The following is a 25114-nucleotide window of genomic DNA, read 5'->3' as shown; positions in this document are numbered from 1 at the left end:
AATGGATTACCCAAAATGCATAGGATAAAATTAAAAATTATGAGACATTCAAAGAAACAGCAAAATGTTACTGGTAATAAAGATAAAAAGTAGCCAACTGAAACCAAACCTTAAAAGACCCAGATGTCAGGATTAGCTTATAGGAATTCAAAGCAGCTATAAATGTTTTCCAAGACCAAGTAAAGGAGGGTCACAATATATTAATAAATGGACCATTCCAACAGAGAAATGGAGGCTATGTGTTTTTTTACAAAAGCAAATTAAAATTTAGAAGCTAAATAAAGTATCTGAAATGATAAACTCACTGAATAGGCTTAACAGCTGCTTAAAGATGGCATCAGTAAACTTAATGACAGACTAATAGAAAATATTCAATCTATAAATAGGAGATTAAAAAAAAGTAAGCCTCAATGGACTGGAGAACAATATCAAGGAATCTATTACAAATAACATATAATCTCAGACATGGCCAAGAGAGAATAGATCTGGAAAAAAAATACTAGCTAAAGTTTACCAAGATATTGTAAAAAACATAAGCTTACAAATGCAAGAAGCTGAATGAAACCAAGCAGTCAGGTAAAAACCAAAGATAAAGAAAAAATATTTAACGTTGCCAGAGAAAACAACAAATTATACACAGGAAAGAAGTGATACAAATGATAGCAGACTTCTTATTAGAAATAAAAGAAGCCAGAAGATAATGAAATGATATCTTTTTTTGAAATAATATCTTTAAAATGCTAAAAGAATTCTATATTCAGTGTCAATGTTATTTTTCAAAAACTAAGGAAAATATAGGCATTCCCAGAAAAATCAAAACATGGAAAATTTTAGCAAGACATGCTAAAAGTTCTTTTGGCTGAAGGTATGTGACACCAAATGAAAAATCAGACTTACAGAAATAAATGAGGAACATGGGAGATGATGGTTATGTGCATTTTTCTTCTATTAGTTTCTTTAAAAGTATGCAAAGGTTTAATAAAAAGCCGAAAGAAAAATTTTAATGCAATACTAAAAATTGTCCGATTATCTCAAAGGAAGGCAAAAGAGAAACAGGGATAAAAACCTGAGGAAACAAATAAAAAGAAAATAGCAAATGGTAGACATAAATCCAATTAAATAAGTTGATTGAATTATATGTAAAATGAACATTCCATTTCAAAATCAGAGATTGTCAGACTATATAAAAAAGTAAGATTCAACTACATGCTTTCTATAAATGACTCACTTTAAGAGATAGCTGGAATAAATAAATATGAAAACATATACCATGAAGACAATACGCATAAGAAAATTGTCATGACCATATTAACATCCAAAAATATGAAAGGTTATACCATCTTCATGGTTTGGAAGATTCAGTATTGTAAAAATGTAAGTTGTCATCAAATTAGTGTATAAATTAAATCTAACCATATGAAAATAGGCAAGATGATTATAAAATTTATGGAAATGTAAAGGCCCAAGTATGTCCAAGGCATTACTGGAGAAGAACAAGGCTGGATGTTACAATGCTAGATATCAAGATTTATTACAAAGGTCTAATAATTAGGAATATATGGTAATAGGGCAAGGAAAAAGAAATAAGCCAATAGAACAGTATTTGAGAGTAGAGAAATCATCATCTCTTTTATGGTCTGGGTGACTATTCAATGCATTGCAGAAAGACAGTCTTTTCAATAAATGGTGCTGGGCAAGTTGAATATTCATAAAAAATAAATTATCACCACTGTCTCACTTAACGTACAAAAATAAAGTCAAAATCTAAACATTAAAGTTAAAACAATAAAGATTTTAGAAGAAAACATAGGAGAGTATCTTCATGACTTTGGAGTAGGGAAATATTTTCTGAACAGGATACAAAAAGTGTTAACAAAAAAATTTAATAAATCAGACCACATTGTAGTCGGGAACTTCTTTTCATCAAAAGCACCATTAAAAGAGTAAAAATAGCAGAATATGTTTGAATTACATATACATTCAACAAAACATTCCTACCCAGAATATTTAAAGAACATCAAAAAAATCAATATGAAAAATGCACACAACAGAATACAACAGAATGGAAAAGGTGCAAAATACCTGAAGACAAAAGAGAACACACAGAAAGTACTCAACTTCACTTGTTTTTCAATGATGTTTAAATGATAATTATAATGTGATATATCTTTACCCCCAACAGAATGGCTAAAATAAAAAATACTCTTTCTATGGAACAACAGGCACTCACACATTGCTTGTGGACTAGAAGTTCGTAAAAGAACTTGGAAATTTGTTTGGCAAAATCTACTGAAGCTGAATACATGAATCAAATGTTCACCAAAAGACAGGTACAGCAATGCTTATGGCAGTTCTATTGGTAATAATTTCAAACTAGAAACAAACTAATGTCCATCTACCTTAGGGTCGCCAAATAAATTGTGGTATATTTTACACAATGAACACATTCACACAGAAAACTAAAGAACAAGAATGGGCAATCTACAACTACAAGAATAAGAAAGATGAATCTCACGAGCAAAATGCTGAGCAAAATAAGCCAATTACAAAAGACTTCACTGTGCATGATTCTCTCAATATCAAGTTCAATCCAGGAAGCCACCTACGTGTTAGAGGTTAGTGTGGGTGTCCACTTGAGAAGGTGAAGGAACAGATGGAAGGGGATAGGTGTCAGTCTGAGTCCTCCAGGGGGCAGGAGCTGAGGTAGATTAGGGGTGCGATAGGTTTATTGAGAAGTAACAACTGAGATTTAGAAGTGAAATGGAAGCCTGACTGGGAAGTGGAAGCCATTATACCCTATGCTGATCTGACATCTGTGAAAGGAAACAGACGTGAGCAAGAAGAGCCTCAAAGTCAAGTGCGGATTTGAGAAAGTCTCATCCAATCCAAGGGGAAACTGTCAAAAAAGATTACCACATGGAGGAGATCTACATCGGGCACAAATGGTCAGGCCATAGTAACCACCTGTGTGCTCAGCGACTAGCTTAAGCTGCCACAGAAAAGTGGCGGCCAGCTCACTGCACTCCTGGCAGATGAAGACAAGTGTTTTCTCACAGAGAGATGGGAGCGACACTTCCATGGCCGCCACGGGCGGAAGGGGGACTTCCGAGCTGCCAAAAATGTAGCTTTCTTCACCCCACTTCGGTTCATTACTCAAGTGAGCTCACTTTGTGAAAACTTTTTGAGCCCTAAGCTCATGATTTGGGTATTTTCTATAGTATATTATACTTAAATAAAATAATTTGCTAAAAACTACTCTAATCTCTTAATGTTTGGCATATTTTATTCTTACTTGGGCCAGTTCTGGCTTTTGGCCTGTTTTTGTTCAGCTCTGGGGCAGAGAATGGTTTTTAAATTTGTAAAAGATTGTAAAACGCCCCCTTCTCCCCCTACACACGCAGAAATCATCACAGCCTAAAATATTTACTCTCTGACCTTCTACAGAGTTTTTCCACCTCTGCTTTTGCAATGGTTCTTCTAGAACTAACATGTCATGTGGTGAGAAAAAAAAAATATTTTTTTTTCTGGATGGAGAGGTGGCATGACAGGCGATGTCCATTGGACACACCTGAAGTTGACAAGTGCACCTGGTGATCTGGTGACCTCGTGAGGCAGGTGGGGTTGCCAACATGTCCCAGCACGGAGTGGTGTCTAATAGAGGCAGCAGAATAAATCTAAAGTTCAGCATATCTTTACTTTTTTGTCTCAAGTAAAACTCTATTTATTATTAGATATTATTGCAGTATGTTCATTTTTGTTCTATTCTTTTTATCTGTATATATACATAAAACTATGTCTACAATAAAGGTAATTAAAAACAGCAAAATTATTTCTAGTTTTTGGGATGACGAATAATTTAAAAAAGCTTCGTTAGAACTTTTCTTAGTTACATGATTTATATGAAATGTGACCATCACAGGTGAAAATGATAAAACAATAAAATCTATTTATTTTTAAAAATAAAATACAATTCTAAGTAGATTGCATAGTTTGATATCACCCCCACTTCACACACACACACGCACACACACACACAGAGTTTAATGTAATAAGATATGGAACCTATTTGGTTATCTTGCTAAATGCTGCATTTCTTAGTCCTAGAGATCCACAGGAAACAGCAACATATGATGCTGAACTAGCATAATGTGATTTACAAGAAACTGGTTCATCAAATATTGGGCTTGGTGTGTTGTTTTCTCAGCAAGGAAGAAATAAATAAGGAGGAATCACATGAATTCTGGAAGTTCCCACAAACCACAGATGCGTCTCTCACTTCAGAAGCACAGTTAATCTTACCCAACACCATGTGATTCTTTCTTGCCAAATATCTTTTGATCTGTATGCTCCTTGTTGAAACAACCAGAATTTTAAAAACTTTAGTAAAGCCACATGTAAGGGGACATTTCCTATGACATTCTGTGACCTCATATACGTGAGACTTTACCATTGACTTGACAGAACTCTAATTCTCTAGTTCTTGCTTCCTCTTCCAACCCTCTTTTCCTTCCAAAGAGTAGGGCCCATTGGAAAAAAAAATACTGGGGCGCCTGGGTGGCGCAGTCGGTTAAGCATCCGACTTCAGCCAGGTCACGATCTCGCGGTCCGTGAGTTCGAGCCCCGCGTCAGGCTCTGGGCTGATGGCTCAGAGCCTGGAGCCTGTTTCTGATTCTGTGTCTCCCTCTCTCTCTGCCCCTCCCCCGTTCATGCTCTGTCTCTCTCTGTCCCAAAAATAAATAAACGTTGAAAAAAAAAAAAAAGAAAGAAAAAAAAAATACTAACCACAGACAGAGTCAAAGTCTTGTATTAAAATCTCTCTGCCTATCCTTGACAAAATTAGTTACTTGCACTGAGTCTCCATTCCTCGTTTGTAAAATGAAGTGAAAGGGAATTCAGATGAGTTTTCTATTGCTGTGTAACCAATGACCTACCTTAAACATAAGGACTTCAACACACAACAAATTTAATATTTCTTGTTTTCTGTGTATCACACAGTACTGCTCAGGATCTCACCGGGCTGAAACTCAGCTGTCAGCTGGGTCTCTGGTTGCCATCTGTGGCTCAGGGTCCTTTTCAGAGTGCAAGGGCCATTGGCAGAATTCCTGTCCTTTCTGGTGTTGAACTGACACCCTCATTCTCCTACCAGCTGCAGGTGTGGGACCAGTCTTACCACCTGGAAGATGGCCACATTCCTTGCCACGTGGTCCCGCCATCTGCAAAGCCAGCACTGGAGAAACTTCTCACACAAAACCTATTGTTTCTCATCTCTGACTTCTGTGTCTGACCCGCAAACCCAGACTTAAAGGGTTCTTGTGATTAGATCCGACCCACCCAGACAGTCTCTCTTTCTTAAAGTCAGTAGTGTCACCTAACGTAATGTAATTACAGAAGTAAACCCTATGAGATTCACAGTCCCAAGAGCAATGTATAAAAATATTCAAGTATGGGGATCTTGGAGGCCATTTCAGAATTTTGCTTACTGCAGGATTCTTTTAAGGGTGAAATAAAATAACATGCAAAAACACTTACCTGAATACCTGGCTCTAAATAGGGGCCTACTAAAGTGTGATTTATTCTGAATATATTTGGAGGGACTAGTCAGTAGTAGTGAACTACTGGTAGTTATCTACTCAGTTGAACATGAGAAATGACCATTTTGTAGATTAAAAATAGTAATGTCTTAACAATTTCATCTGGTTCTATTTACCATATCTGCTTAATATTATATTTCACAAAGCATTATATTTCACAAACCTCTCTATTGATTTTTCATCGGTTATCCATTCTCTTCTTTCATTCATTCATTGGTTCATAAGTCTGGCCTGGAATGTAATACTTAGGATGTACTAGCCACGGACAGAGCAATTCAGAACATCTGGAAAGGAACAAGACAGCATCTCCAACCCTCAAAACTTTAGGATCTAATGGGTCTGAGTCCTCATAGATTTTAACAGTGCAGTTGATACTAAACAAAGCTGCTTCTGACAAAGCTAAAAGAAGCAACACATATAGCTGTTTCATGTGTCTAACCTCACATTGTTTATAATCATATGACAAAAACAAATGGAGAAGATAAATTTAGAAGAAACTCGGTACTACACAGGCTCTGTGACAAATGGAGTTTACAGTGTTGGCAAGCAGCCCCCAAGGTTTTTCAGTGCTCGCCGGCATCCTGCTTTGGAAATACCTTTCTTAGTTTCCCAGCAACAGTTCAGATACGACAAACAATTCTAGTGTCTCCTTTTTTGGCTTCAAATAAAATAGCATAAGCATATTTAAACATCTAGCTTCTTCTGGCTTCTAAAATCCTCTCTCGCATAAGCACTTAATTCATGGCTCTGTGCACCTTGCTAGAGTCTCCCAAGGAAAGTTTTCCAAACTTGCCTGGAAATTGAAAAGTTTCCTTTGTAACGTGACTCAGAATTCCGTCCTTTCCCCATTCATTCTTCAGAATGCAGGCAATTACTGCTGCAGGGACAGGTTCCTTTTCTGTCCTGCTGACTGACGGCTCCTTGGTTGAGTTACACTGTGATAGAAAGACAATTCCCGAGTCATTTTTAAATCTGTTGTGTTGATACAATGAAAATGATAAAAGATACAATAGAATATATCTTTGACACAATCTAGTCGAATCCCTCTTACACTCTGAACTCTTACTATAATGTCCATATGCAGCTCTGACACTCAGTGTCTCCTCAAACACGGAGATTAAAGGGAATTCACAAGCAGAGAAGCATTGCTCACATATTTTGTTCTTGACTTCCAAGTGGAAAAAAAAAACTGCATTACAACTACATCACTGCTGAATTTCTGGCATTTGGACTGGCAAGAAGAGACTCCCCCATTCTCCCCATATACACACACACATTAGATTAAATTCTGGATTTAATTAGCCATGGACACAAATAATTAACAGAAGCAATATGGACCACACAAGTGAGACACAGATGTAATTTATCTTGATGTGACTTTTCCTGGCCCTCCAGTTCACTAAAAAGGCAGAAACGGATAACACTTTGAACAGCGCAGGATAATGCCTTATCTAAGAAAACAGTCTACTTTTTTTTATACCAGGAGGCCTTTATACTCAGGATTTACAATATACTATATTATAACATATAAGAGTGGTACCTCCTTCCTCCCCCCAGAACCTGAGACTATGCTAAGTTTCTTGGAAAAGTGGGAATTAAGGTTGCAAATAGAATTAAGGTTGCTAATACTTGACTTTAAGGAGTCCAATGTGATCACAGGGGTCTCTTAAAATGAGGAGGGTGTCATAATAGGAGGTCAGAGTGATATGATGTGAGAAGAAATTCAGCCAGTCTTTGCTGGTTTTGAAGTTGGAAAAAGAGGGTCATCAGCCAGGGAATGTAGGTAGCCTTTAGAATCTGTGAGAATATTCTCCCCTAGAGCCTTGAGAAAGAAATGAAGCCCTACAACACCTTGGTTTTAGTCCAGTGAGTAGCTTTTAACAGTGACTTGATTTTAACTCTTTTTGACTTCTGACTTTCAGAATTGCAAGATAACATATTTGTGTTCTTCTAAGTCACTGATTTTGTAGTAATTTATTAGAGCAGCAAACCAAAAGCAACTACTCTTTAGTTAGGCTGGTTTTAGGCTCTGCAATAAGGATTCATATGAAAATGTTTTATTAGCAAGTGTTCCCAGAAAAAAAAGATTGTTTAGGGGTGGAGGGAAGTGACATCAGCAAGGAAAGGAAGCCACTCAAGGGAACCATTCCAAGCCAAGTCCATGGGACTTTGGCTTAGTTCCACTGGGGAGCTCTGGAGACAGTGTGGGTGACTTCTCCAAGTCATTCTAAATTAAACGTCCACGGGACTGAGTTCCTAATTCTCTTCTGCCTGGACATTGCTTCCTCACTGCCCATGGTGGTGAGGCTATAGGATTCAACTCCCAGGTATTTTTAGATCTCTATGCAAGTAGGAAAGTGGGATCTGAAGGTCTGAGGGCACTTGCCTACCAAGAGACTCAGTGGCTAGCTCTGAGAAGTAACAGAGCTCATGTATGGGAAATAATAGACACCTGACTGGGGATGGGTTGAGTGACACAGCGTCTGCCACAGTTGTCAATGCCTTAGGCATTGGTCCACCCTACGCATTTCCACTCATATGAACATTCACACAAATTAGATTTTTCTGTGTTTTTGTATCAAAGTCTTCCTATACAAAGCCACATAAAAATCAGGGAAAGAAAGCAGAATCAGTGCTCAGATGGTTTTGGGAAATATCTTTGCCTTCTCAAAGATCTAATCATCATTAAACAGCTTGAGTCCCTACTGTGTTTCAGAAACAATTCTGAGTATCTAAGATTTATCTCACATTTCCTAGACTTCAGTGGGCATACAAATTTTAGATAGATAGATAGATAGATAGATAATCATATTGGGTGAGAATAAAATTTTAGATAGATAGATAATCATATTGGGTGAGAATAATCCCATTTTATATTATCTGTCATTGCCCTGCTAGTATGCAACTATATAACTCCAAATTTGTAAGAATCACCCCTGCCCGTCCCCACAGCCCCAACTTTTCTTTATTAACTATCTGTAAGTGGATCTGTTTCTGGGAGAATTAGCTTTCCTACATTACTTTTGTAAGTCGTCATTTACCTTGAATGGATATTGTCTTTAAGATGATATGTTCAAAACTGATCGTTTTCCCCTTTAAATTTGCTGTTTTGTCCTATGTCTTCCTTTATTGATGTCGCCACTATTATTCTGGACTTGTATGTTAAATGTATCAAGCTTGGATTTATTCTCCAGAGTCAACTTTGTCACTAAGTCTTGTGATATCTCAGCTGTGTTCCCCACGTCCCCAACTCCTGACACAATTTTTGTTTATGCTGCTGTCACAGCCTAGTGTAGTGAGTCCAGTCTGCAATGAATCCTTTTCCACAGTGCCAGAAATGTTTCCAAAATACTGTTTAGCACTTTCCGCATGAAGGGTCAAAAGCCCTGATATATCTCTATTTACTAAACATTTTTCTATTTGATGCTACCCTGTTTGTGTCCTTTTTTTTAAATTTAAATTCAAGTTAGTTAACATACAGTGTAGTCCTGTTTGTGTTCTTTATAGCCTTTCCAACATTTGAAATTATAGATATTCTATGTTTCCTGATTTATTTTCTATTTCTTCAATTAAACTATAAGCTTCCCAAGGGCAAGAGCTAGACCTTTATGTTCTCTGCATATCTGGTACCTATTAGAGGCTACTGTAGGTATCAGGCAAATAGAAGGTACTCAATAAATACTTGACATAATGGAGAAAGGAAGTAAGGGTGAAAGGGGAGGGGGGAATTGTTCTGTTTTTCTCACTGACCACACCTCCTGCTTCTTTCCTTCTCCACCTTCGCCTCACACACATACTCCAGGATAACTATCTGCCTTTTTTTTATGCTCTACTTCCTCTGTCACATGTTTTCCTGTTGTCCTTCCAAATCATCAACTCACAGGTCAAGTCTTGTCTCATCTCAGCTTTTCCTGATTTCTGCACCCATGCTCCTTCTAACAGAGGCGTTTCTCACACTTAACTCCCTGGCGGTTTCTATCTGTACAATTCTGAGCACCTGGTTACATATTTTCTTATGCTGTCATATAATTGTCTTAGCATTTGGTATCATTTCCGCAAATAGGCGATATCCTCCAATGTTTGGCCTCTACCTCTCAGATGCACACTGCCTTCTTTCCCTGCTTTGCTCTGCGTTATTTTCATCTACTTTGACCAGGCTGCCTACTCTCAAGCTTCCCAGTAAATTCAGTAATGGGAGGAATTCATGGAAAGGGAGAGGGAGGAGAGAAAAACACAGGACACTTCTGTTTTTCAGCAGCCATTCTTGCAGGTGCTACACTTTATCCGTGGCTCCAGCTCCTGTCAGGCAGCATCTGACATGGGTTTGTCCTCTCACCAGATACCCCAGTTCCTGGGTTCTGATAATATCATGTCTTCCTGTTGGTTCCCTATCCATTAGGAAGGTAAAGACTTCCTGCTGACTAATCTCCGGGTTACCCCAGCCTGACTTGGTTTGGCTTCTCAGTTCTTCCATTGCATCTATCAGCAACTCCCTTCATCGAGTTTCTCCATTTGAAAGACTTAAAATGGTTTCTTTTGTCCCAGCAGGACACTGACTGATATACCTTCTTAACCAGGATAAATTGTAAATCCTGTTTTATAGGATTAGAAATTACCCTACATTCTTCCACAGCTGGTTATATGAAAATTGCTTATGCATATGGATTATTCTCTATGAGCTCCACATGTTTACATCAGGAACAATCACCTGGAAAATACTCCACCGTTCTTTATAAACAAGAGTCAAACAGGAATCCCTATTGCATTAGAGACAGTGATTTTGTTTTCTATAGAGCTCACCTAAACTCCCTAGATTTTACGTTCTCTGCATTTAACATTACACATAAAATAAGCCTTCTTCTTTCTCTTTTTATTTTGCGTACTGAGACACATCCTAGATGACTATAAGAAGTGTTAGCTAAGACTCTAAAGATAAGAATTCAGTGTTAAATTATAACTAAAGTTGCAGTCTCTGCTTTCAAGCGTAACAAGTGTAAACTGTGTATCAGTTAATAGACAAGATGTAATTAAATTATCTTATTCTCCTCACTGGAAATGAAACAACTTCAAAGCTTACCAGCACACATGCCTTTTAAATATTCTGTTGTTGTTCAATGTATTATTTATTTTTTTATTTATATTCAAGTTAGTTAATATACAGTGTGGTTTTGGTTTCAGGAGTAGAACCCAATGATTCATCTCTTACATATAATACCCGGTGCTCATCCTGAAAAGTGCCCTCCTTAATGCCCATCGCCCATTTTCCCCACCCCCATAAAGCCTCAGTTTGTTCTCTGTATTTAAGAATCTCCTATGGTTTGAAAACTGTACTTTTTTCTTACTTCATCCTACCACTGACTGAATCACATTATCATATTTTCCAGTGTATTCTACTTTTTTCAACTCAACAAATGACCATATTCCAGAAAATTAAATGTGAAGTTTTTTTGTTTTTTTTGTTTTTTGTTTTTTATCAGAATAAAAGGCGGCACCAACGTGGCTTATTCAATTAAGTGTCCAACTCTTGATCTCATCTCAGGTCATGATCTCATGGTTCATGTTATTGAGTCCCACCACAGGCTTTGTGCTGACAGCATTGAGCCTGCTAAGGATTCACTCTCTCCCTCTCTCTGCCCTCCCCTGGCTCTCCAAATAAATAAATAAATAAATAAATAAATAAGCTCTTAAAAAATGTGCATTGTTCACGCCTATCTGAGTATAAAACAGAACTGTAAAATTTCAACACGAAGGCTCTAGATCTAGAAAGACTGGATAGCGTAGTGGAATGGTACTAAATCCAGTGCTGTTCAAGACATGAAATGTGGTTTTAAGAAAGTCAGTGAATGGGTTGTTTCCTCATCCTCAACATTCAGAGCTGGACAGACTGATCTGTTAAGACTCTTGAGCTAAAGAAAGAAATTGATACAAACAAATAAAAACCAGAATCAGGTGGTACTTCTTTTGATACTAGTAAAAGACCAATCACAAATCTTTTGTGCATTGAAGGACTGTAGAGATCGAAGCTCATACCAGGAGGCTCCAAGAACACATTTGTAATCATTGAGCCGGTTCCTTTATGGACGACTGAACATTGAATAGACTGAGAAATAATCTTTTTTTGTGGCAAAAGGTAAGCAAGTTTATAACATTCAAGACTGAAAATACAGGTTTAGTTAATGGTATTATATCATTTTAAAGCTATAAAGAGACCTTGGAAAACTCCATGCAGAGTTTTCTACGCTTTTCAAGGAAATCATTTTCCCATTGGAAAATCATTTGAAAGCTATGCATTTTTCTAATAAAAACCAAACAAACACAAACCTATGTAATGAGAAAATTGCACATATAATTTTGGGGCATATATAGACCTGCTGAAGGGATCTTTGTGATGATCAAGCCATCTCCATTATTTAACAGGTAAGAAATTTGGTACTCAAAGAATTTAAACAGATACTCCAGAGACAGCAAGATACTTATAGTGAAAACTATACAAAAATACACATCCCTTATTCAATTACACTATTTCAAACTACTTACTTGGCTAGGAAATGTTAACAATTAATATTATTGATAAAATATTGATAGTTATTGTGCTACTTAACGTTATTGATTTAAAAAGGAAAAGAACATACTATTTGAACCAAGTGGTGAAATGTCCAAGATATAGGATTAAAAGATATATATAAATGAAAGGCTTGAAGCAGGTGTGAGAAAAGCTAGTAGAGAATGTATCTGGCACTTTCCCAGTAAGATTAGTATAACTCAGAGAGTTATCTATCAAAAGAGCAGATAAGAAAATAAAAGTTAATTTCAAAATAAGTTCTCAAGTTTTTTGTTTGAATTAATTGAATATCATGATGAGACTCCATTTAGTTCCTCTGTCCTCATGTGTAAACTCTAACCCTCCCTGGCTTTGACTCCCCTGGCAATGAAGTGGAGAGACCCCTTGTTGATTGTTGGGTCCTGCCTCTTGTCCTCTCTCTCCTTTTCCTCCTGCATCACAAAAGCATATCAGTGCAGGAGCTACTTGGGATTCCAAGAGAGGGTAAGAAACAGCATGTGAAATCAATATCACATTTAGCAAGGAGGGGTTATGGGAAAGACCAAGAATATTCATTATTTATCATTGCATTTGTTTCTCGGATTTGAGTTACCATCTGGAGTCATTCCCTTAGCCCACTTGAGCTGTGTTCTCTCCCACCTCCTTTTCACTGTTAATGGCAAATATATTTCATCTCTATAGGTCATAGGCTCAATAATTCATTATACATATATTGATTTGTTTTATACAATTGGTTTTTAAAATAGTTAAGAGAAGACAAAAAATAAACATTCGCACTCTTTCATAATTACACAATAACCTTTACAGATGTTCTTTGTTTTTTTGTTTTTGTATGAATTTGAAAATATAAGATCCTGTGTTTTTAGCCTGAAAGACTTCTTTTAGTATTTCTCAAAGGTGAATCTATGAATAATATATTCTTTCACTTCTAGCTTATCTCTTAATGTCTTTTTCCTACTTTCTCATTTGAAATGATTCAGAATTTTCTGAATATTGGTTTCTTGGTTAACAGTTTCTTTTTTGAGCACACTGGATTTGCTATCCCACTGTCTTCTGGCCTCCCTCGCTTCTGAGAGAATTTACCTGTTTACTTTATTGGAGTTCCCTTGCAATGATGACTCATTTTTTTCTTGCTCCTTTAAGATTTTTTCCTTGCCTTTGGCTTTCAGCATTTTTACTGTGACTTGTAGATCCCTTTGCATTTCTCCTATGGAGTTTACCGATGTGGAGATTAAAGTTTGCTTTGATGTACCTTGATGTATAGATCAATGTTTTCTAAGAAATTTGGCACATTTTCAACTATTATTTCTTCAATACTTTTGTTTTTCTCTTTCCTCTGCTTCTGGTATTCACATGATTGTAGTTTGGTATACTTAGTAGTGTCTCATATTTCTCTGAGTGTCTGTTTATTTGTCTTCGTTTTTTTTTCTTTCTGCTCTTCAGATTGCATAATCTCTATCAACCTACTTTCAAGTTTGCTAATTATCCCTCCTACTAGTTCACATCTACTGTTGAGCCCTTCCAATGAATTTATCATTTCAGTTATTGAAATTTTCAACTCTAGAATTTTCATTTGGTTCTTTTTTTTAAAATAATTTTTATCTCCTTATTGATACTGTCTGTCTGTTGCAACATTGTCATAATAATCTTTCTTTACTTCTTGAATCATAGTTTCCTTTAGTTCCTTGAGCATATTAGTAATAGTTACTTTGAAGTGAAGTCTTTATTAAATCTGACATTTAGTCATTCACACAATCTGCTTTTTCCCCAATGTATGGATCGTATCTTCTTGTTTCTTTGCGTGCCTCATACTTTTTTGTTGGAAATGACATTATGGATAATGCATTGCAGCAATTCAGGTACTGGTCCCTCCCCTCCAAGGATTGTCATTGCTGTTGCTTTTCTACTTGTTTAATGACTGGCTGGACTATTTTAGCAAAGTGTATCACCCACGCCATGCCACCCCCACCCACTACTTGAATAGCCCACAGTCACAGCCTTGAATAGCCCACAGTGATCCTGGTATGATAGGGTTTTGGCAGGACTCTCTCTGGTCTCTTTCTGTGCCCACACCTAGCTGAAACTACAATAATTGTCAGCTAATTGTTTTATTATTTTCAACAATGTCCTGGGGCAAGAAAGTTCAACAGACTGATCCAATCAAATTTGGGCTCCTTTGAAGGGATAGCTCCTAGGCCATTGTTTGAGATTTGTTCTAGCCCAAGGAGTGCTCCTCCCAGCTATCTCTTTCCCTGACTCTCTTTGGCAAACTAGCTAGCCAACACTATTGCCTATGTCCCCAATGACTCTACCAATCTTTTACCCATTGTTTGGCACCACAACTCCTACTGATTTTGAAAGCAACCTTTAGGCTTGAATTTCTCCATACTCTGTCGCAAATGAAGTCAGTTCCTTTGGGAAGAGATTCAAAGCTCTGTAATATATATCCTGAATCTCTCTCTAGGCAAAATATATTAGTGATAACTCTGGAGCTAGGTATGGTATGATGGTTAAGTCTCTCGTCTCTCTCTGAGACATTTGCTTTAGTACCTGAGTGCTGAGTGGAAAGGGGCAGATAGCCTCAGGTCTTCTCAGCTTGTCTTTCTCAGCATGGCAAACCACGAAAAAGCAAGCCTCGGGATTCTCGGTGATGCTGTACACAAGGTAGAGTCTCTGTTCCATGAGTGAGAGCAGAGTGGAAGAAAGGAGCCCCACTTGTCAGTCATACTGACCCAGAACTAAGCCTGAGCAACAGATAGCTCAGAGCAGGTGGAGAAATGCGGTTGTCCTGCTTCTTCTGGGAAATTGCCCTCTGACTTGGAGGTAGGATGAGAGGGAGCCCTGGGTTCTTAGCTATACAAACCTAGACTGGATTTTCCACGTGGCTGAGACGGGAGAACAAAGGAGGGAGTGGGTCTTCATTCACATACCACCAACTCTCACTGTTCTTGCCAAACTGTAGTAGATTTTCTTGAATAAACACTTCTTCATTTACATCCCTTTACAGGTTGATTTTTGATATTTGTCATTAGTTTTTCAGGGAAGCATATCCACAGAACTCCTCATACTATTATCCTACTGGAGGTAGAGCTTGAATATTACCTTCTTTTATCTTTGAATATTTTGAAATACTTTGAAAAAAATTCTGTGAATTTAAGTATTATTATCTTGATTTTTTAAAGAAATTGCTCTTATTTCCCATCGCAATTCATTGGTGAGCGAGGATTTGAATAGAGTCCTTAAAAATACAGATTTCAAAGCTCCTTCTCTTAATATATAACACTAACTAGTTTAATAACAAAGAGGGGATATAGAAGAGAAATAATTACTTCAGAAAAATTCTAGACAACTTACTTGTGATTTTGAAGTACAGAGGCTTGGGGCGCCTGGGTGGCGCAGTCGGTTAAGCGTCTGACTTCAGCCAGGTCATGATCTTGCGGTCCGTGAGTTCGAGCCCCGTGTCAGGCTCTGGGCTGATGGCTCAGAGCCTGGAGCCTGTTTCCGATTCTGTGTCTCCCTCTCTCCCTGCTCCTCCCCCGTTCATGCTCTCTCTCTGTCCCAAAAATAAATAAACGTTGAAAAAAAAAATTTAAAAAAAAAAATGAAGTACAGAGGCTTATCAGAACAGGTACCTTAGAGAGCAGGTGCCCTGTGTTATTTTATATTGTGAGGGCTAAGGGAGTGTCTCGTAATAGAGATTATTTAATAGGTTTATTGCTGAGTTAATACAAAAATGAATTATGGTGGGGGAAACTTTAATGGCTTTGTTGTTTCATTTTTAATTTCAGTTGATCATTTTGAGATAATATATGATAATTTTGTAGATTATGAGGAAAAATTCTATGTAGAAACACTGGAGGTAAATAGCCTAAAGGACTCTATATTGGCAAAGATAAATCAAGTATAAGAGCAATTAAATCATTAGGAGCATTCATAGGCTTTACATCAACTTCTGACACTTCAAGACAAAAGAATACACAAATAAATAAGCAACCAGCTCATGAACACTATGTAACCTCTATGTAACCACTTCAACATAGCTTACTTCTTATTATTTGCAAATTTTCATGAAAAGTTTAAGGTAGATAGTGATATTAAATTAAGAAATGATTATTTTACTTAATGTTAATGGTTTTAGATAATTATATATCTATGAAAATTATTTCAGATAAGTATACTCTTAGATAAGTATATATCCTATATAATTATGATCAACATTATACTGTAAATATTCTGTCCTGTTTGTTGTATACACTTAAATTTTTATAAATTATATTTTAATATATCCAAATAGCTATAATAAATATTTGTGTTTTTACCTTAAGTATTCAAGTTTTAATTTATTTTGAGTAATATTTTTAAAGTATGAAAGTTTTTATTTTTCTTGTTTTTAAAAACTATATGGATGAGGTCTATACATTTAGCAATTTATGGTAAATGGCATCCTACAATCTAATGGTAGTTACTAAAATTACTGCCATAATACTTAGGACAGCATTTGCCCAAATGTGATACTCAGACTATCTGCAAAAGAAATTTCTAAAGTCCTTCTTATACATGTGCATCCTTTGGATCTACCCCACAGCCTACCAAACAGAATCTCTGGCAATGTGGCTCAAGAATCTAGGTTGTTTTGTTTTGTTTTGTTTTGTTTTGTTTTGTTTTTGTGTATTTGTTTTATTTTAGAGAGGGAGAGATTGAGTGTGCGTGAGAAGGGGAAAAAGGACTGAAGGAAAGAGAGAATCCTAAGCAGGCTCCACTCTTAGCAGGGTTCAATTCCAAGACTCTGGGATCATGACCTGAGTGGAAATCATATCAAAAGTAGGATGCTCAACCAAATGAGTCACCCAGGCACCCCCTCCCCTTCTTTTTTAGGAATCTAGTTTTTATTATGCATTCCCCAGATGATTCGTAAGCACACAAATATTTGAGAACTATGGATCAAACAAATCAAATTCTAATAGACATACTTGAAACATCCAACCTATTCTCAATATATCAAACACTAACCTGGGATAAAGCAAAGAATCTTTGAAGAAGACACTAGAGCAATCAGAGGCAAAGGGATGAAAGGACTGTTCAGTGATGAAAAGTTTCTTTGCCAATATTTAGAGTTAATATGTAAAAAACTGTAAGTCCGACAGAAGAGACATGGAAAATGTTTATTTGGGATAAATAAGTTGCAAGCCACATATACAATCAGAACAAATTTAAAAAATATGTTTAGTCTTGTGTATGAACGAGCATAATTATAGTCCCTCAGTCTCGGCATATGATAGGGCAGTTTAAGTTTGATATTTCCTTTTGACGGTAGACCTCTAAAGGGATGAAAAGTATAGAAGATGATTTCTTCTTTTTTATGTTAGGTTAAATGGGTAATGGTATATTGAAGAATTAGAACTTCATCAAAGGTCATTTAAAGCAAAGCGCTGTAATTATTCACTTTTTATGGATACTAATTATGTTTTCACTCATGCTTTTCAGTATTTCAAAACGAAATTGCTGTACACTTTCATGCCAAAACATCTTTACAGAAGTTGTTACAGATTATTTCCAATACCTTTTGCTCAGCCATTTGGCGTCTTCACTATTCAGGCAACAATGTTCATATGGTAATAGTTAAATTTGTTTTTCACTAGGGCCCTCTCAACCAAATTTTTCATTTGTAGCTTGTACATGCTGAAATCTAGAAAGTGTTTTAATTATTTTATTTGAACGTGGGTATTTCTAATTCAATTGATCTCAGATACGTTGCCAATTTTTTAATTTTTTTTTCTGCTGGAAGAGTAGGCCTTACTGTACAAATTTAAGGTTCCTTTGATTTTATTTTTTAGATTTCAGTTAGCCAGGCAGGCTTGGGTTTGAATTCCAACTCTACTTTTTCCTAGCTGTGTGACATTATGAGAGTGTTAACCTCTCTGAAACTCACTTCATTCATCTCTAAAATGCAGTAACACTCACTGTGCAGTATAGACAAGATTAAGGGAGTTGGTAGATATAATGTGCAGAGCAGAGTAAAATGGCACATACTAATTGGTTGTTATTGCTGCCTAACAAATTACCCCAAAATTATGAGAGCAAACATTTTACTTTGTTCTTCATGTATTGGTTATATATTTGAGTAAAGCTTGGCTGGACTATTTACTCTAAAGTTCTCTGATACTATTGCACTCAGATGTTGGCTGGGACTACAATCATCTGAAAGTCTAAATGGGCTGGATGTCAAAAATGGCTCGCTCAAATGCTGACACTTGGAGTTGACTGTAGGCTGAAAGCTTAGCTGCACCATTGCTGGAGTGTCTACCTGTGTCTTCTCCAGCATACAAATATCAAGATAATTAGATGTACTACATGGTTTCTGACTTCTCCCAGAGCAAACTTCCCAAGAGAGCCAGTTGAAAGATTCATGATCTTTTCTGATCTGACCTTGAAGTTACATAGTTACATCTAGTACATTATCTTAATTACAAGAGTCACTGGGAGAGAAACAGGAATTCCCTGGGAATTATGAGATTCAATGGGAGGGAACTTTAGACCCCAAATCTTGATGAGCAGATATGCAAACAATGTTTTTTAAACCACCACATAATCCTATAGATTTGAGATATGAATAGTCCATGTAATTTTGTTAACTTTCTCTTAAGTTTTTATATTTTTTTTATACCAGGAGTATATAATATATTGGTTATATATATAGAGAGGGGTAAATATAGATAGTTTACTTGTTATTATACATGTAACTTACATGTTATATATATATTTTTATATGTGTATATTTTATACATAAATTCACCCAACATCTACATCAATCAATCAATTGATAGATAGATAGATAGATAGATAGGTGTAGACATTAGGAAAATTCAACTACAATTGTCAGGTTTTAAAATAGATTATTAACGGACAAACATGAAAATATACTCAACATCACTCATCATCAGGGAAATGTTAATCAAAACTACAATGAAACATTTCCTCACATCTGTTAAAATGGTTAAAATCAAGAAGATAAGAAGCAACAAATGTTGTTCAGGATGTGGAGAAAAAAAAACCCTCATGCACTGTTGGTGGGAATGTAAATTTCTATAGTCACTGTGGAAAACAGTATGGAGGTTCTTTAAAAAATTAAAAATAGACTTACCATATGATCCAATAATTCCACTATGCACTCCCATATTAATTGCACTCCCAATAAGATATATGCACTCCCATGTTAATTGCAGTATTGTTTATAGTAGCAATACAAGGAAGCAACGTAAGTGTCCATCAATAGACAGATGGATAAGGAAAATGTGGAATTTATACACAATGGAATATTATACAACCATAAAAAGGATGAGATCATGTCATTTGAGACAACATGGATGGACTTAGAGGTATTATGCTAAGTAAAATAGGTCACACTGAGAAAGACAGATGCCATATGATTCTACTCATAAATGGAATCTAAAACAATGAATAAACAAAAAGCAGAATTAAAATGATAAATACAGAGAACAAGCTGATGGTTGCCAGAGGGGAGGGGGTTTGGGCAAAATGGGTAAATGGAAGAGTGATATAGGTGTCCAGTTATGGAAGGAGTAACTTACGGAAATAAAAGCAGAACATAAAGAATATAGTCAATGTGGGGCGCCTGGGTGGCGCAGTGGGTTAAGCGTCCGACTTCAGCCAGGTCACGATCTTACAGTCCGTGAGTTCGAGCCCCGCGTCAGGCTCTGGGCTGATGGCTCGGAGCCTGGAGCCTGTTTCCGATTCTGTGTCTCCCTCTCTCTCTGCCCCTCCCCCGTTCATGCTGTGTCTCTCTCTGTCCCAAAAATAAATAAACGTTGAAAAAAAAAATTAAAAAAAAAAAAAAAGAATATAGTCAATGATATTGCAATAGCAATGTGATGAGATAGATGGTAACTATAATTGTGGTGAAGACATCATAATGTATAAACTTGTCAAATCACTAAATTGTACACCTGAAACTACTGTGATATTGGGCATAAACTATATTCAAATAAAATAAATAGACCAATAAATAGATAAATAGTGTTTCTTCCAGAGGATTAATTTTTTAACATAGGTGTGTAAATATAGGCAAAGACACTGACTACAAAATGTTTTAAAATTTATAGCAACCTAAGGGTTCTATAAATCCATATTCTGAAATAAAACAGAATACACAAAGAAATTGCAATTTTAGTCTATTCAGATACTGGTTGCCAAAAGAGCAAATTGAAAACATCTTGTAAGCATTCCTATCATATGCATGTTCTTTTGCTCAGTCATTTCATTGTTACATCCATGAAATTTTTCTGTTCAAGAGAATGAGTTCATACGTGAATGCTCAACTTTGATTCGTGCCCCAGTATTCTAATACCCTAATTCTCCATGAGATTGCTATGGTCATCGATAAACATACAGATTAAAAGCAAAGTTAAATAAGTTTCCAAGGACAAGTTCTTCATAAATGTGGTAAATATCCAGATAGGAATTTGGCTTTCTTGCTTCCAGTGAATTAAAAATATAGGTATTCAGATCAGGAGTTTTTACCTGCGATAACAAATACCTTTGTGGCCAGAGCTGCCCATCACAAGCTGGGTATTACCAACCAAACCAAATGGTTCAGGGGGCATAATAGCAATCCTGTGTGTGAATGGGGAGAATGTTTCTTACAGGTTCAGACTTGAGCAGGTTCAGAAAGGACAAGCAAAGTACATTCACAGACTTCCATGGAAGCCATCACTGTTGTACCAATGCCTTTCCTTCAAATCATATCTTCTAAAGGTTGACCCCTCTGGCATATGCTGAGATTTGCTACCCAGATCTCCCTTCAGGAATAAAGGACTCATTAACCCCACATACTGTGATAACCAGCCCTCAGCTGTCAGCCCTTTTTGGGATTGCCTCAGCTGAACAGAGCTTCCTTGCCTAAGATCTCTTCCTTTCTTGGGTAGCCTACATTCTGTGACCATTGACAAAGGATACAAAGAAAGGTCTGGTGCCTTTATCCAGCTCAGGACAGCTCTCAAGAGTCTTCTGGTCTTCAGCCTTCTCTTCAGGGCTATCTAAGGCATTCCACAGACAGTGTCACAGCTCAATTTTCTTCCTGCCCAATCCTGCCCCCTCCCTTTTCCTTCCACAGATATTGTTCTCAAGAGCACACTCTAATAAATGTCTTGCATGTTAAATCTTGCATGTTAAACAGAACCTGCTTCCTAGGAAACCCAACCTGAAACAATTATGTCCAAATAACAGAGAAGGAAAACCTCAGGTCTGGTCCACAGATGGTAATACATAATACATTGGGACTAGCCAGAAATGTACTGCGGCCACACCACAGCCTCACTCAGAGGTGGCCCCAAAAGACTGTGGTTAAGGAGATTCTATCAATGTTAAAAACTGTGAGCAGTACAGTTCATTGTTTACCATGTGTGGAAGGGATAGTTGAGTTATGGGAAAGTTGAGTTATGAGTATACATTGATTCCTGTGCCTGAGGGAACAATAATAAAAAATCAGAGGCAAGAAAGTCTGGAGAATAGACCAGTTGATGGAACAATGGAAGTGGACAGAGTATGCCAACGTTCATGGCTTACATTAATAGCTACTGAAGAGCATTCAACACAGAAAAGGAAATCAACAACTCACTGGACAAGATGATCCATCTTGTGTCAATCATCATATTTATTGAGCCGAGTGGGACTGACACAATGAGTTATGAATGATGTGGCCATTGTGCCAGAGATAAAGACTACATATGGACTATACAGCATGGGCTCTCTCTCATCCAGAATGATCTAGCTGCTACCATTACTGAATGCCCTATCACCAGTGGCAATGTAGCACCGTCATGGAGGAGAAGAGCCAATCACTTGATTTCAATTCCACTGCATTGGACTTCTTCCATCCTTTATCATCCTTACCGGAATTGACATTTGGGTTTTTCTTTTAGGTCTACAGAGCAACTCCAGCACTACCATTAGAGTATTTGCCTAACGATGAATCATTGGCATGGTGTCACGTACAACATTGCCGCACACTAACAGGTATTGCTTTTTACATTTCAGATGTATCATACATGTTTATTGCAATTCACGATAAGATGAAACACAGCACACGCTCCTTGGCATTGAGGTCTGACTCCACATCGTGAGCAGTCACAGTCTCGTGGGCAGCTCTTTCTTCCCTCTGGGGCCAGAGTTAAGGCAGACTCCTCTTCTGAGTACTCTATAGAAGAAGCTTCTGTTTGGTCTGGAAACTGGACGACACATTTCTCTTATGTACCCAATGCCGTATTTCCCTCACTTTCACTTTCATGGGTGTCATTGAAACATTCGGTTCCATCATCTCATGCTGCCGGGAGATGGAGACACACCCTGTAGCAAATTGAACAGAGAAGGTGTCATCTGTGGTGCCCAGGTGAGTTCCTTTCACTGTGGAGAACTGCTCAAAACCCAAGACGTCTTCATAATAAGCTGCATGGGGATCGAGACAGAAAGGGGGAATCTAACATATTTGCTTCCAGCTCCTTGAAGCTAATGTTCTTAAACACAGGGTGTTGTTTTCTCCAGCTGCTCCATGGCCCTCACAGCCCAGTTGTTGCTGAGGATTTTGGGTAACAACAGCCACCATGTCTGAGCTCCAGCAGCAGCACGGACCTACCTCTCCTGACTGTCCTGACCCCTCACACATGCTGTGCTGTGCCTACCTCATGGCCTGTATACACACTCTGCCCGCTCCCCTTGTGTGAAGTTTATTCTTTATTCAGACTGTAAAAATGTACTGTGCTGCACTATTGCAAAAATTCATGGCACAAAACATTTCACAGCTAGTAAGATGGCAATAAAAAGTAGATTTTTAAAAAAAATTTTTTTAAATTTTAGACAGAGGGATAGAGAGCAGAAGAGAGGGGCAGTGGGAAAGGGAGAGAGAGAGAGAGAGAGAGAGAGAGAGAGAGAGAGAGAATATCTCAAACAGGCTCCATGCTCAGTACAGCCCAATGCAGGGCTCAATCCCATGACCCTGGGATCATAACCTTAGTAGAAATCAAGAGTCTGACACTCAACCAAATGAGCTACCCAGGTACCCCTCAAAAGTTGATTTTTAAACTCATTACTATCAATTATTCTTATAGTCCCTTGCAAATTCAGAATTTCAAATTGTATTTTCTTTTTCTAAATTGCCCACAGTACTCAAGGTGCCTGAAGCTAAGGCAGTTGTTGCAGAAAGAAGGAGAGTGAGGAGGAGATAGCAGACATCAAGGGATTTCCGTTTCTCTTTTGCTGCCCATGTACTTCAGGCCATCAGCCTGGCTCTACCTGTAATCAAAAAAACAGCTCTGCACCAGTCTGGATGGCTTTCTTAGCCAAATTCCCTATCCTGTGATCACTGTAAACAACCACAACTTCTGCATGGCACTTTGGATTTACTGAATAATTTGCAAAATGAATTTTTTTTCCCTAACAGGTTGCATCCACCACGAAATCATTATTTACATTGAATAGAAAACTGCACGTTTGTCATATACTTTCCTTCTTCTCTCTGCTTCTTCTTGAGAATAGACCCACTTTACCCCAAAAGAGGCAAAAGAATAGATATATATCCACAGAACACTTTAGACTTACCATGTACTATATCAGCTGAAGTAGAAGAGCAGACTATAGAATATAGTAGAGAGGTTTGTCAAAGGCACCAGCTCAAGTAGCATCCTGTGAGGTGCAGTCCTCCAGAATGTGGTTTGTATTCTGAACGAATGGTTCATTTCTGGTTGTGTGCCCCCAGTTCATTGGATATACAGGTGTGGGAACCAAGGGTAGAAGTGGGGCTGGTACCTCTCACCATCGCTCCTGGTGACACACTTTCAGAATGCATGCTTCTCATCACCATCCTTTACATTACATCATCATTAGTTCTATTTCCCAGGGTGCACTGCGAGCATTCTAGTGTAGCTGGAGGTACAACTACCATCTGGTCGTGTTGGGCTCATCATGCCAGGGAGCCAATAAGCAAAGAGTTAACTCTACAGGGGATCAAAATTGACCTTAACAACCATGGGGGAGTTAGTATGGCTGCTACACCTTGGGGACAGGGAGGAATATATTTGAAAAAGAGGAGGCTCCCTGGGACGTCTTTTGGTGCTTCAGCACTTAGTGGCAACTAAGAATCAGCAGGTACAGCAACCACAGCCCAACAAGGGCCAGGCGGCTAAGGCTTCAGGATAAAGGTCCCGAGTCGCTCCACTGGGCACACAGTTAGACCCTCCTACTAGTCAAATATAACGGAAATACGGGGCGCCTGGGTGGCTCAGTCGGTTAGGCGGCCGACTTCGGCTCAGGTCATGATCTCACAGTCTGTGAGTTCGAGCCCCGCGTCGGGCTCTGTGCTGACAGCTCAGAGCCTGGAGCCTGTTTCCGATTCTGTGTCTCCCTCTCTCTCTGACCCTCCCCCATTCATGCTCTGTCTCTCTCTGTCTCAAAAATAAATAAACGTTAAAAAAAATAAAAAAAAAAAACAAATATAACGGAAATTCAAAATACATAGTGGAGGAAAGAAAATACTGATTGTGGCTTTAGGATTTACATCCAAGCAGTGAGGATAACCTTCATTCAACTAACCTTTTATTAAATCCTCTCAAATTTGCCTACCACCTTAAAAGGGACTCTGTAATGGGAATGAGAGAAACTGAGAGGTAAAAGGGATGGACTGTAGTAGACGTGCCTTGAATTCTGCCTCAAACCCTCTCCACATCCTACTCCAGGACTGCCGTGGTGACTTGTTCTTTGAAAGCTTCACCCAGCTTTCCATAGGGGCAACCTGACAACATTTGACTGAGGCCTGTGGTAAGTATCTCTCAGTTTCTACCTGGGTATTTTGCTTTTTTTTTTTTTTTTAACGTTTATTTACTTTAGAAAGAGAGGGAGACAGAGACAGAGCATGAGCGGGAGAGGGGCAGAGAGAGAGGGAGACACAGAACCC

At 37.8% G+C, this 25114-nt stretch overlaps 1 long non-coding RNA gene across 1 annotated transcript; it reads right to left on the bottom strand.

Annotated features, from left to right (window-relative positions):
- Positions 1-21803: 21803 nt before the first annotated feature.
- LOC123583302 lies at positions 21804-23960 on the bottom strand. The gene is made up of 2 exons (XR_006704823.1): positions 23764-23960; positions 21804-22515 (listed from the first exon to the last, which is right to left on the bottom strand). It is a non-coding gene; the product is annotated as an uncharacterized LOC123583302 (long non-coding RNA).
- Between the last annotated feature and the right edge of the window lie 1154 nt (positions 23961-25114).

Source organism: Leopardus geoffroyi, chromosome B1 (genome assembly GCF_018350155.1).
Source record: "Leopardus geoffroyi isolate Oge1 chromosome B1, O.geoffroyi_Oge1_pat1.0, whole genome shotgun sequence".
NCBI classification, from domain to species: Eukaryota; Metazoa; Chordata; class Mammalia; order Carnivora; family Felidae; genus Leopardus; species Leopardus geoffroyi.
Note: the sequence above shows the minus strand (reverse complement) of the source record. Positions and strands in the feature narration are given on the sequence as shown.